The 14,164-nt window shown below is 42.5% G+C and overlaps 1 protein-coding gene across 7 annotated transcripts in view; it reads right to left on the reverse strand.

The window, feature by feature from the left end:
* Nucleotides 1–14,164, reverse strand: part of TNFAIP8 (TNF alpha induced protein 8) — a 115,917-nt gene that overhangs the window by 7,096 nt on the left and 94,657 nt on the right. The gene's annotated exons all lie outside the window — the stretch shown is intronic.

Raw genomic sequence — 14,164 nt, forward strand, 5'->3', positions numbered from 1 at the left:
GGGAGGGAAGAGGTGCTGGCCCTCACCCGCTACACCATCCTCTCTCTTGCCCCGCCCATGACCAAGAGCCTTCCATTCTCCCCTCCTCCACTTGCCTCCATCTGCATGGATACCAGCCTAGTTCAAACCCCTTTCCAATCTCTTCTCACTGAGCAGCCAGAGATTTTCAAAATGTAAATTAGAAAAAGATGCTGACTTCAAGTCTTTGCTAACCAACACACTTACACACTTCCTTATTCCTGAAATCCTCCTCATTTGCCTAAATTTTGATGGTCTGTCTTTCCTCCCTAGACTCTAAGTTCTCTGTGAGCGGAGATGATCCATCTGTGCCCTGGGGTCACCCTCTGGGCCCACGCGGGCAACCTGCTATGTGGTGCTTCTGATCGAAGAGGAAGCCCATTTCCCCTCTCCCTTTGCTCCACTTAAACACTTCCCTGTGAAAACTTGCTGGCCTGCAAAACGAGAGTTTTAAATATGCATGTGGGGTTTTTTTGTTTGTTTGTTTTAAAAGCTAGAGAAACAGATATTTATTTTACCTAGCTAGCTATGTGGTTTTCTTCTCTCGCACTCAAGAGTGTGGTTTCTTTTACTCTTGTCAATCAGGTTTTTTTTTTTTTTTTTTAAAGAGGACAGATTCATTGAGCACAATGAGAAAACACCAGAGGGCAATAATACAAATATTTACTATAAAAGCCGATGCAATGGTTTTGCCTTGCATCTGTTGCCTCTGCCTACAGTTGAAGATCAAACACAGGCCCACCTCTTCCAAGAGTAGAGGGATCTACACTTAAACATGTAACAGAGGGACGGACCCAAGGTATGTCCTAGGAAGCAGCAGAGGTGAATAGGAAGTGTTCTCAAAGGACAAGGTACTAAAAATATGGTTTCAGTGCTTCATCAAGATGAATTCACTTGTGGCGCCTGGGTGGCTCAGTTGGTTAAGCATCCGCCTTCGGCTCAGGTCATGATCCCGGGGTCCTGGGATCGAGCCCCGCATCGGGCCCCCTGCTCAGCGGGGAGTCTGCTTTTCCCTCTCCCCTCTGCTGCTGCTTCCCCTGCTTGTGCTCTCTCTCTGTGTCAAACAAATAAATAAAAATCTTTAATAAAAGGACTCCTGCCAGAGTGACTCAGTTGGTTAAGTGTCTGCCTTGATCCCAGGACCCTGAGATCAAGCCCGGCATCGGGCTCCCTGCTCAATGGGGAATCTGCTTCTCCCTCTCCCTCTGGTGCCCCTCTGCCCTTCTTGTGCTCTATCTTGCTCTCTCGCTCTATTTCAAATAAATAGATAAAATTTTATTAAAAAGCCTTTAATAAAAAAAGAATTCATTTCTGTTTGAAAATATACATGTACATCCTTGACTAAGAAAAAACGATGCCATATAACAAAAACATACGAAGGACTGCCACTAGCAAGATTGTTGTATAGAAAGAGATGTAAATGTTATTTTACATCTACTTATCTTTGGGCCCTTCCTCTATATCTCTATATCTCCTTTCTTGGTTTAGTGAAATCGTCCATATCCACAACGTCTACTGTAAAGCAAACAGATATTCAGGGAATCCCAGTTTTAGCATCAGCAATTACAAATTTGGAGATAAACGTTGATGGTAAAAACATACTGACCCCTGTCTATACGGGGGGAAAAAGTGCTCATAAAAAACAAAAACAAAAACAAAAAACAGGCACCTGGGTGGCTCAAGTTGGTTAAGCGACTGCCTTCGGCTCAGGTCATGATCCTGGAGTCCCGGGATCGAGTCCCGCATTGGGCTCCCTGTTCAGCGGGGAGTCTGCTTCTCCCTCTGACCCTCCCCCGTCTCATGCTCTATCTCATTCTCTTTCTCAAATAAATAAATAAAATCTTAAAAAAAAAACAAAAAAAACCCAAAAACCAAAAAACAAAAAACCCCAAGAACTTTTCCTAAAATTAATTAAAATCTATAGTTCGCTGAAATTAACAACACTTCCCCATAATATTATTCCAACTAAGACATTGCTCATCCAGTGAAGCACTCAAGTTAACTTTCCTTACAACCTTGCCAGCAAGCAAATAATTTCTTCACCCATCAAATTTGTTATACTTGGACTTGGAAGCAGTGGCCGCAGATGCCCATGTATGCCATTTCTAATTCCTGCCTAGTTAAACTCTGATCCAGCAGGCCCAGTCTTAGGAAAGATGGAAAAGAAAACAATTTAGAGAGCATGTCTGGCTGTTGTGGGCTATTAATAAAAGTTCTTTAAACAAATATATAAAACCTTTGCTCTCTCGCACCTGAGTAACTCCGAATCTAAATGGGGCTTAGTAAAAAGCAGTGGGGATAAGAAAGTGGGCACAGCAAAGTGTAAACAGTGTCCCAAGAAGTCAACAGGCTAAGAGTTGACCTCCTTCCCTTGGGATCTGGTGAGCGCTCCAGTGGACAAGCAAGGAGTCGTTGGACTGGCTGACGAGGGACCTGCGACACCAGATCTCCACACTCAAAATTCCCCGAGCAGGAAATTCAACAGGAGAGGGAAGAAATAACGAATGAAAAGAAAGAAAGAGAGGGAACGTGCAGGGGAGGGGAGATGGTGGCAGGCAGCAGAAGCAGGGACCATGACAGCAAGTTGGAGGCAAGCTTACCCAGAGAGAAGGAGACACGTGCCAGGCACCCGGAACCCCAGATCGGCCTCGGTCACACAGATGGAGGCCCTGACACAAAGGAACATCGTCTTAAGAGGATCAGTACACTGGGGTTCTATCAGGGTACACCTGATACTAAATGCAGATTTTGGTGTCTATGCATTTTCCTGCCCCCAAGTGGCTGAAGACCAAGGGTATGCATCATCACAATGACAAGCTAAAGCATTCACTCTGGGTCTCCTGCCACCTCCAGAAGGAGTACAAACTCACTTTTAAAGGCAACACAGGGCACCTGGGTGGCTCAGTCGTTAAGCGTCTGGCTTCGGCTCAGGTCATGATCCCAGGGTCCTGGGATCGAGACCTGCATTGGGCTCCCTGCTCAGCGGGAAGCCTGCTTCTTCTCCCACTCCCCCTGCTTGTGTTCCTGCTCTTGCTATCTCTCTCTCTCTGTCAAATAAATAAATAAAATCTTAAAAAAAAAAAAAAAAAAAAAAGGCAACATAATAGGGGTGGCCTGGGTGGCTCAGTCAGTTGGCCATCAGACTCTTGATCTCAGCTCAGGTCTTGATCTCAGGGTCCTGAGTTCAAGCCCCACATTGAACTCACGAAAGAAAGAAAGAAAAGAAAAAGCAACATAATAAAAACACATGTTAGGGAAAATGGTGACTTTGAAATGGGCCAAAAAAGGAAAAAAAAAAAATCAATGGGTGACTTTTCAGTGAAGAACCAGAAACCGTAAAGCATCCTGTTCCAGATTCTTTTACTGTTCTTCAAGCAGCTACTCTGCAACTCTGTAAGTCACAGAAGACTAGCATTATTGCAAATGCCTCTTGTCCATAGAGATACAAATCAATTTTTTCTAGTGGACGTGCAACTCAGTCTTCATTTTCTTGTTTGCCTGCTCTTGGGATTCTTCTGAACCAATTATAAGAGCTTACTGGCTCCTCACTAATTAGTGAGTTCTGTCAAATCTTTGGCATGCCCATTTTGTATTTGTAGGAGAGTCATGAGTTTACCTTCTTCAAAACAACCTTCAATGCATATTAGAATTTTTCATCAATACCATTTAAAGTAGAAAAATTGCAGTGTAAACCTTTAGCATACTAGTGAGAATTAGTATACATTTCCTGTGGCAACTTATTCCGCCAGGGGCCTGGAAAAAAAGAGTGTACTTATAAAAGTCCAAAGATTCTGTACCTAAGGGTTCCAGGAACTGCCATACTGCTCAGGGATATAGCTGAGACTCAGTTTCCCCATCTGTAAGATGAGAATAATGATGCCCACTTCAGGAATTGTTCCAAAATGAAGGGACACAGACCACCTAGCAGTGTCTCACCCAATGTCTAGCACAGAACAGCCTTCTCCACAGGTTTCTTTGAAGAACTCAACCAACTAAACTTCGGATGCATTCTGATGCTTTCGAATACTGAATCACATTTGGTCAGAATTAATCAACTCCTTCTGGAAGAAATATGTAGCTGAGAAACGCAAAACGCCAGATGGTTGTGTGAAAACAGAGACCTCAGTTAATAAGGAGTTACATTTCCTTTTCCACGATGACATAAAAAAAGTCTAACATATATTAAAGCTTTATCAGGCAATTTCTCTTTTTTAAGATGTTGAATCTCCTGTTAGCAAGGACTCTGATAGATAGTGTAAAGATATTTTGTCCAGAGCAAACTGACCAATGGAGAACAGAATCGAAGAAAAGAGGAGAAACAGCGTCCACACCCATGCAAAACTGTGCAACGGGGACAGATGCAGAGCAAATGGGCCAAAAATAAAGCCAAAGTAAAAACACACAACAGCCATCAAGATCACCCCCAAAGAGTCACAGCCTCTCCCCAGGAGTTTGTGAACCAGAGAACCAGACACCCAAAGACAGGACAGGAAACCAAGTAAGAGCAGCAGGAAGGAGACAGCTCAAGGTCAAGAGTCCTGGGTTGTAAACTTGAGTGCAATTTAATTCTTGGAACCTCAGTTTTCTCATCTGCTAAGCGGGACCTCATTGCAAGTCAGTATGGCTTGGAGGAGAGTTAATGAGTTAGGAAGCTGAAAACACCCAGCAGTAGGCTAGGCTCATGACCACAGAGCCCTGTACCCCCTGAAATGTAGGAGCAGGGATTCAAACCCAACCTATAAACTCACTGTGTTCTTTCTCTTCATATCTCCCGATGTTCCCTATTTTCCAGATTTGTAGACAAGAGAAATTACGTCCTAAAGAAAACACTCCGAAGACCTTCCCTGTGTGATCTTGGGCTGTTTTTGTTGCTTGAATTCTGGAATCTCTTCATCATGATTTTAGGATCGACTCCATGTCCTTGATTCCTGTGGCTTAGCTGTGTGATGATTTTAAAATTGAAAATGTAATTTCCTGAGTCTCAACCCCTTTAACTTCATATGAGACTTCATCTCTGCTCCTTTGCAGTCGACTTGCTGCAGGAATCATGGGATGCCTTGATTTTTTTTCTGCATGGCATAAACTCTGGCAAGATGTCTCTGCTGCCTCTAGCTTCACCCAGTACCAGGATTGGAAGAAAGGCTGGTGATATTTATATGAAGTAGACCCCAAAGAATGTCTGTCTTGTAAATATTAGTACAGATGATACAAGAATAGAAATGACTTTTGTGGTTACCCAAAGTCAGACTGAGAGGTTTATAGTCACGAGGACCCACTGGCTAGCCACCGTATTACGAACATTTGTTACATGATCCCCAGAACCGCCCAGAATCGGCATTATCTTATTGAGGCTTCACAACAATCTCAAGAGGGAGTTTGTCATTTTACAGATAAGGGCCATTGAGGTCCAGAGAAATTAAGTTACTTTCTCAAGGCCTTACAGTTAGTAAGTAGGAGAGATGAGCTTGAACCCAGATATGTTCAACTCCAAGCTATTCTCTCAAGAATTACATTACATGACATGAGCTTTTAAAAAGAGGCTTCTTTCCTCCCTGCTTATCCTGCCCCCCAGTCCTAGCACAACAATCTTTGTACTTCTGTGGTCTCCGTGGCCATGAAAGGAGGATAGGTTCTGTTAGCAACATCAGGGAAGACTTTAATTCTAGGTAGATTCCATTCCTCTACTCTTCTCTTTGTGAAAGCTCTGTTGTATTGAAGATGTTGGATTCTACCAAAAAGCACCTTATTTACATTGATGGCCCATTAACACAACATGTAACCCAAGGAAGAATGCAACAATAAATCATCAGTCACATAATTAAAAAAAATAATAAAAAGAGGCTTCTTCTTGAAGGGACGGGAAGACCTAATATATGTGGCTAAGTAACATGAAAGGAGAGAAAAGAAAACAAAAGCAAGAGACTAGTTCTCCTTCGGGGAAGGAAATAAGAGTCCATATAAAGGAGATCAAACCAGCTGGGTTTAAAATAGCTTGTATTTCCAGGGAAAACCCTGAGGAGTTCTAAAACATTTTAAAATATAATGTTAAAAAACAAAAAATATGCTTACATTGTTCAAAGGCCAGATGTAAATATATAAAGTGAAAAGTCTCTCAGCTTTGCCCCCCAACAATACAGCCCGGACCCCAACTTCTGCTTCCGAGAGGCAACAAGTATTCTTAGATTTCTGGGACCCTTTCAGAGTTGGGTTTTTTACTGCACAGATAAGCATACACATGAATAGATACTGAGCAGTATAAAGAAGTCTTACAGGCTTGCAATTCTTAAGAAATGCAATTTTTTTTTTTTTTACGTAGGCTCCACACCCAGCGTGGAGCCCAATGCAGGGCTTGAACTCATGACCCTGAGATCAAGACCTGAGCTGAGATCAAGAGTCTGATGCTCAACCGACTGAGGCCCCCAGGCACCCTAAGAAATGTAACTTCTGAGTGAAGACAGACAAACTGTGTCAGTGTCCACAGGTGCATGAGAGATGCTGACACAAAAATGGCAGGTGCTAGAGGGACACTGCTGTTACCTTTGTCTCTTCCTAGATGTGCAAGAGCACCACGAGTCCTCCCGTGAGCGATGAGAAGGTAGTGAGCGTGAAACCCAAATCTTTATTTAATAGAGGTGAACAAATGTCATGAGGGCAATCACAGATCATCATGGAAATGGAACACCTCTGAAAAGAGCACTATTAGTAATTACTCCACGACAACCGATCTGTGACTATCCCAGGGAAGTCTAAGTGGTCACTGAAGACAACTTACGCACTAAAGACACTCAAATGTTTAGGACCCGAGAAATTTCTTGGGAAACCCCACAAGAGCACTAGCCAGCTTTTCTTCCAAATTATGTTAAAAACAAAACAAATCGAACACCAAAAAACCTAGTTCTTCAAGAAGTTAAAAAAGGTCTTATGGGGAACAAAATTCTCTCTGGTGAAAGAAATCTGGGAAACAGTGTATATGAAGATACCCTTTGAGATGCACAAAAAGCATTAATAACATTAAAGTCTGGAGGATTAGTAAAACAGTCAAGGAACACCTTAATCTTATTTACCCCAGTTTCCCAAATGAATTACACAAAGGTCTCACTATTTGTATAGATTTGTAGGATAAGGTCAGTGAAAACTCCTGGCTAACAAATGGACTCGTTATCCCTCTGGAATGGATTCACAACGGTCTTGTGCAATTAGCAGAGGGCAAGACAGGCAGTCAGGCAAAGCCAGGCAATGTGAGCACAGACTCCAGAGTCATACCGTCTGGATCGGTGGATCGGAAGTCTGGCTCTGCCGCTGAGTGCAGTATCCCTGGGGTAATTACCTAACCTCTCCATGCCTCAGTTTCCCCATATGCAAATGAGGCCACCCAAGGTCTTTAATGAGGATTCATTGAGAATGATCCATATAAAGTGAGAACATTAACCCAAGGACATGGAAGCATCTCACAAAACTTCTGTTGAGTGTTCATATGTATCAGATACTGTGGTTTCAATGATAAATAACAGTATCCCTGTTCCCCAGGCACGCACATGGGGAGGGGGCAAGGCCAGAACACACCATGATGAGGTCAATAACAAGAGCGGGTAAACATGCAACAGTAGCAAAGAGAGGGAACATTCATTTTGTTGGTCACGGTCCTGGAGGGAAGCTAGGTTTGAGAAAGTTATCACAAAAGGAGGCTGACCCAAAACACTGACCTTGAAGGGAAAGAAGATTCTGCCTTCCAGAAGTAAACATGACCATATTCCAGAGCTGATCTACAGAATTCCCCCCGGGCTGGAGAGGGATTAACAATTCTGCCCAGTGGCATACTTGCAGGTCAGAAGCCCAAAGATACGTGTGGCCCCCTAGATTTAAGAAAAATTGGAAACACAACCTAAGTATGACATGTTGTCTAGGCCAAGAAAACTCACTGCATAAAGGTGCTCCGTCTTCAAGAGGGTAGTGGCAGGGAGGGGACATCTACAGTGGGTATCTGGGGCAGCAGTGTCAATGACCCAGGCCACCTGCCTCCGAAGAATCTGGAGGCTTCTCAGAAGCACAAACTGCCCTACCTACTGAATCAGAATCCCCAAGACTAGTCTAAGAAGCTGCATTTTTTTTTTTTTAAGATTTTACTTATTTATTTGACAGAGAGAGACACAGCGAGAGAGGAACACAAGCAGGGGGAGTGGGAGAGGGAGAAGCAGGCTTCCCGCGGAGCAGGGAGCCCGATGCGGGGCTCCATCCCAGGACCCTGGGATCATGACCTGAGCCGAAGGCAGACGCTTAATGACTGAGCCACCCAGGCGCCCCTAAGAAGCTGCATCTGTAAGAGGCAACCTATGTGGTTTGAATGTATAAACATTGAAGTGTACTCCCAGAATGCTGTACTTTAAAATGTTCAAACAGACATACTTCGGTCACACAGGCATGCTCTAAGTAGACCCTGGATGGATTTAATTCCCTCTCAAAAATTTTTCATCAAAAAGTAGACGCAAGCTTGTGCACAGAATCCAAAGAAAATGTTTTAAGAATAGAGCTTATTGTATTAAAGCCTCAAAGAATTTTAATACTGTATCCAAGAGAACAGAAAAGTTAGTCTCTCTTAGATGTTACTGAAACCAAAATTTGGACAGGGCCTAACTCTATCACTCATATGGGTTTGAAATGAAATAAAAAATGTCCTACAAGCATTTATACAAAACTGACTTTAGTGAACTATTCTTCTTTTAAATTAAATGAACACTTCCTTATTTATTATGTTGGATTAAGATTGATTATGTTTCTCTTAAAGACTTTTCAATTAAGCTGGGTTTATTTACACATTTTCTTGAGGGCATGAAACCTTTCTACTATTGATAAAATACAATCTTCTACCAGAATGTAGAGGAAAATCCTCTAAATAAGCTCTATGATTTTCTTTTTTGTGAAGATTTACTTTTCCATTTTAGAGAGAGAGAAAGAGAGAGAGAGCACAAACGGGAGGAGGGGCAGAGAGAGAGAATCTCAAGCAGACTTCCCACTGAGTGTGGAGCCCAATGCAGGGCTTGATCCCAGGACCCTGAGATCATGACCTGAGCCCAAACCAAGAGTTGGACGCTTAACCAACTGAGCCATCCAGGCACCCAAGCTCCACCCATTTTCTCCACTTTTCCACCTCCAAGGTCTCCTTACTCTGTGAGAGGCCCTGGCTCCTGATGAATATTTATACACACACAGCACTTAGAAAACCAGTAACAGATTTTAAAATCCAGCACACAGGAGTGTAGTTTCATTACCTAATCAGCCCCTAAAACGGGCATCAGTAGTCAACATATAGCCCTTCTGGTCTCATCAGGTTGCTCCTGGTCAAATACTATGGACAATCAGACAATAAAATTGCAGGTAACATTTGTGTAAGACTCTAAAGTTTGCAAAATATTCTCCCTGTAGCACTTTTTATGTTTATGAAACTGTTTGTTCTGGTTTAGCCCTCTTATTACTTAACCCCAAGGCAACCAGATGGGAGAGCCAAGATTCAGAAGTTCTCATTGTTTATGAATTTTCTATCAAATGCCATGATGTTGCTAAGCCAGCTACAGAATCCCACTTCTCACAGCTTGTATGCTTCCCAGGAAAAAGCAACTCCTTGAATCAGAAAAAGAGAAGCAGCACAGGTCTTACACAATAGAGAATGAGGAAAAGCTATGCATCTACCCTCCCCCTCTCCCTCCATACCTGCCTCAAATAGTCCAGCTCATCCTTTAAAGTCAGCTACCTCTACCAGGAAGCTTTTCCAAATCCAGTGGCAGAACGATCTCTCCAAATCCAATGCAGGGAATAAATCTCTCCTTCTTTTGATGTGATTTTCTGCCTTGAGGTAGAGTTAAATTCCTATCTTATCATACTTGATTACGATTCTTGTCAACTGAAGGAGCATGTCTATTCATCTTTGTATTTTTCAAATGTGCCCTCCAACTGACAAGGAGTGAACTCCATGGAACTCATCAATATTTTTTTACAGCAATTCATGAAGATGTGTCAGGAAATCAATTCAGTTTCACATATCTAATGCTTAACAAATAAATTTACTTGTACTTCATGGACAAAAACAGCCCTACCAAGGAGACATAAAATATTTTTTGTTTTAAAGGAGAGGAATCTACATAAAAGACATGCATTTTCCTTTTCTGTCTCCTCTGTCCTTTGCCAAAACATACAGAATAACCAGCCACTTTTGTTTGGAAAAGGAACCATATTTAGCTAACTCAATCCCTACAGCAAATGTTCTGGAATCTTCCATGCAAATATCCCAAACCCATCTGTTTGAGTATTTTAGGAGGAGTAACCTCCTGGCCTCAGCTTGGGCATCTCTCAAATATGCATCTTGGCCCAATCTCCCAACATTCTTGTCAAAACTTTTCCCCAATAATTGTATTAAACAGTTACGCTAGTGAAGCATTTTATAGCCACGTCAGTGTCCTAGAGGCTACATCCCATTGATGGTAAGCCAACAGTGAGATGAGATTTGCTGGACCTAAAAGTGAACCATCTCATTCCAAGTATCAAGATACACCGAAGCTCTGAAATTCTTGGATAAGACCCTGACACAGCCCCAGAGGTTTCCAGAAGCAGTGATGCTTACTGCCAGATACTTCCAGCTTGGCACTTAGCTCTCTGGGAAGAACTTTCTCCCTTTCTTTCTAACCTTTTCTCCTCTGCTCCTCTGTGTTTCTGATTTTCTTTGAACAATCATAAGATCTGACCAAAATAGGCGCACATTCCCACGTGGCAACAGTGGTCTTGAGGTAACCCGTGCTGTCTCCTTGAGAAGGAGACCACCCTTCCCAGTGTACCACAGGACCTCCCTGGTCATCGCCACATGTGCATACTCATCTCCCACATTCCCACATGGCAACAGTGGTCTTGAGGTAACCCGTGCTGTCTCCTTGAGAAGGAGACCACATTTCCCAGTGTACCACAGGCCCTCCCTGGTCATCTCCACATGTGCATATTCATCTCCCACGCTCTCTAGCCATTTGCATGGACGACTCCTTCCTTTACAGAAATAAAGGTGACTGTATGTCAGAGCCAACCTACAGAATGCCTACTGGCTCTTCAGGAATTAGAAATTCTGCCCAGCTGTGTACCTGAATGTCACACACTGAAGGACCTGTGTACGTCCTACAGATTTTAGAAAGAACTTAAATAGAAATTATGGATAGCCAGTGAGTATCTTAGGACGGTTTGTTGGGGGAAATGGTGGGAAGGTTAAGAGCAATGATGACTTGTTTTCACAACACTTGTTCTGTAGTCACTCACTTCAGGAAGCTACAATTGCACACCAAGATCTCCCCCTTTTATCTACAGAATGTGCTAACTGGGTCACAGACAGGTGGGGGATTTGCCACATTTATCAGTGTCCTAAGAGAAAGCTGAATGTGGGGCGCCTGGGTGGCTCAGTTGGTTAAGCGACTGCCTTCGGCTCAGGTCATGATCCTGGAGTCCCTGGATCGGGTCCCACATCGGGCTCCCTGCTCAGCAGGGAGTCTGTTCTCCCTCTGACCCTCCCCCCTCTCATGCTCTATCTCATTCTCTCTCTCAAATAAATAAATAAAATCTTAAAAAAAAAAAAAAAAAGAGAGAAAGCTGAATGTGGATTTTCCATACCAGTTTGGGGCTCTCCACAGAAAACAGACTTTTAGCAGAAAAGCTTTCTCCACTCATTGATTCATTCTTTTATTCAACACATTTTATGGAGCACCTACGGTGTGCTCTCAGGAAAGAGCGTGCTCTCAAGAAGAACAGATTCTAGTATAGGAAGACCTAAGATGCAAAATAACAAACATGTATCAAAATGTCAAGTTGTGACAGAGGCTAGAAGAAAACTAAGGGGTGTGTGTGTATGCGTGTGTGTGTGTGTGTGTGTGTGTGTGTGTGTGTGTGTACCCACATGTGCTGGGGAGGAGTAGGCGGGGTGGAGGGAAGCTAAGCTATTTTATCCAGGGTAGTCAGGGATGGCCTTTCTGAAAAAGTGATATTTAAGCGGAGATGTGAAAGAAGCAAGGGGGAGCCATCTTGGGGGATATCTTATCCATTCCCCTACGGTCCATCCCAAATAGCACCTCTTCTGTTAAAGGCTTTCTTGACTAACCCAGCCAGAAATGTTCTCTCCTGTCTCTAACTCTTACTGCAAACTGCTTTATATCGTATTTATTTGCTTCCATTTTCCCTGAAAGTTAAACCCTTGGGATTGGTTATAATTTATTATTTATTCCTTGACGTAATAAATGCTCAATAAATCTTTATGATGTATCTGCTGGCTTTAAAAATTCCCAGGTCCTTTCAGAGGGGGGTGGGAAGAAAGATAGGACAGGAGTGGGGAAAGTGATATTATAAAAAAGCATAAGACAAAAGCAAAATATGAGACTATAAGTGAATTATATTACTATTAATTAGGTATCATAACTCAAAGACCCTTACTAAGAAACAAATATTGCAATGTCAACCTTTGGAAAAAGTTTATTCTAAATGAGTCAATTCATAAGTAAAGATAGGCATCTAAAACAATCATCTTTTGATAACATTTGGAACTGGTAAGGTTTATTAAACAACCCACACTCCGCAGAGATAATAAGATAAATCTGTTTTTAGGATAGATGTTGCTTCTTAAGATAAAAAAAGGCCTATTTTTTAGAATAAACGTAAAAGAAACTGGAAATTTGGAAAAGCATGAACTCTCTTGCCTTTGCTAGTTTATTAAGAAAGAAAGAGTTGAAAATTAAGTTAGGATATATTGTAAAACTTTAAGTTCTCTATTTTACCCCTACTGAAATTGGCTAATTTAAAATTATATTTAGAATTAAAAATATTAAAGCTCCCTGAAAACCATAAAGACAAATAGTTACATTAAAATATTTATAATCCTTTGATGTTGATGACACATGCTTGGTATATTAAACTCATTTTTCAGTTAAAGAAAATAACTAAAAAGACCATTATAGTCATTTTCTTGCAAGAACTGAAAAACGTTTCTCTAAATATATAAGTTTGCTGTCCTGGAGATGAATTACTTCCCTAATGGTAGATATTTGGGTAAAATAAACTTTGGCAGACAACATAACTTATCAATTTTACGACTGGTTGCCAACTAACAACAAAATAAATCACTTCTTTAAAATACTTTGGCCAGGCACGCCTGGGTGGCGCAGTCAGTTAAACGACCGACTCTTGGTTTCAGCTCAAGTCTGATCTCTGGGTCGTGAGCTCGAGCCCCGCGTCCAGCTCCACACTCAGCAGGGAGTCTGCTTGAGGATTCTCTCTCCCTCTGCTGCTCCTTCACCCCTGTGTGCCCTCTCTCTCTCTCTCTCAAATACATAAATGTTTAAAATATATTAAAAAAAAAATACTTTGGCCGTCCCCAACTTCTCATAGCTTTGCCTTTTCATCCATACAGTTTGGTGCTCCAGAATTAAGGCTACCATTTCTCTTCTCACCATGCCTCTCACCTGTCCTATTTTTAGAGATGCAAGAAGGCATGGAGACCAGAGGTGGAAACACAGAGGCTCAAGGTCAACACAGGGTTATCAGGTTAACTCCCTTAACTCCCTGTCACCGGCTCCCCTGTGGAAAGGTGCTTTTTGTTGGGATTATCAAAAGTAGCAAAGAGTAATTCCTCTATTTATTTATTTTTTTTTTTAAAGATTTTATTTATTTATTTGACAGAGAGAGACACAGCGAGAGAGGGAACACAAGCAGGGGGAGTGGGGGAGGGAGAAGCAGGCTTCCCGCCGAGCAGGGAGCCCGATGTGGGACTCGATCCCAGGATCCTGGGATCATGACCTGAGCCGAAGGCAGACGCTCAACGACTGAGCCACCCAGGCACCCGTAATTCCTCTATTTAAAAAGGAGATTACATACTTTGGGCTGGTAACATGTTTTGGTTGGGTATCCATAATGTGCTTTTCTTTTTATTATTATTTTTAAAGATTTATCTATTTACTTATTTATCAGAGAGAGAGAGCGCGTGCACACAGGGGGAGGGGCAGAGGGAGAGGGAGAAGCAGGCTCCCCGCTGAGCAAGGAGGCCGATGTGGGACTCAATCCCAGGACCCCGGGATCATGGCCTGAGCCGAAGGCAGGAGCTTAACCTACTTAGCCGCCCAGGCATCCCATGTGT

The sequence above is a fragment of the Phoca vitulina genome, unplaced genomic scaffold (assembly GCF_004348235.1).
Source record: "Phoca vitulina isolate PV1807 unplaced genomic scaffold, GSC_HSeal_1.0 scaffold32, whole genome shotgun sequence".
NCBI lineage: Eukaryota > Metazoa > Chordata > Mammalia > Carnivora > Phocidae > Phoca > Phoca vitulina.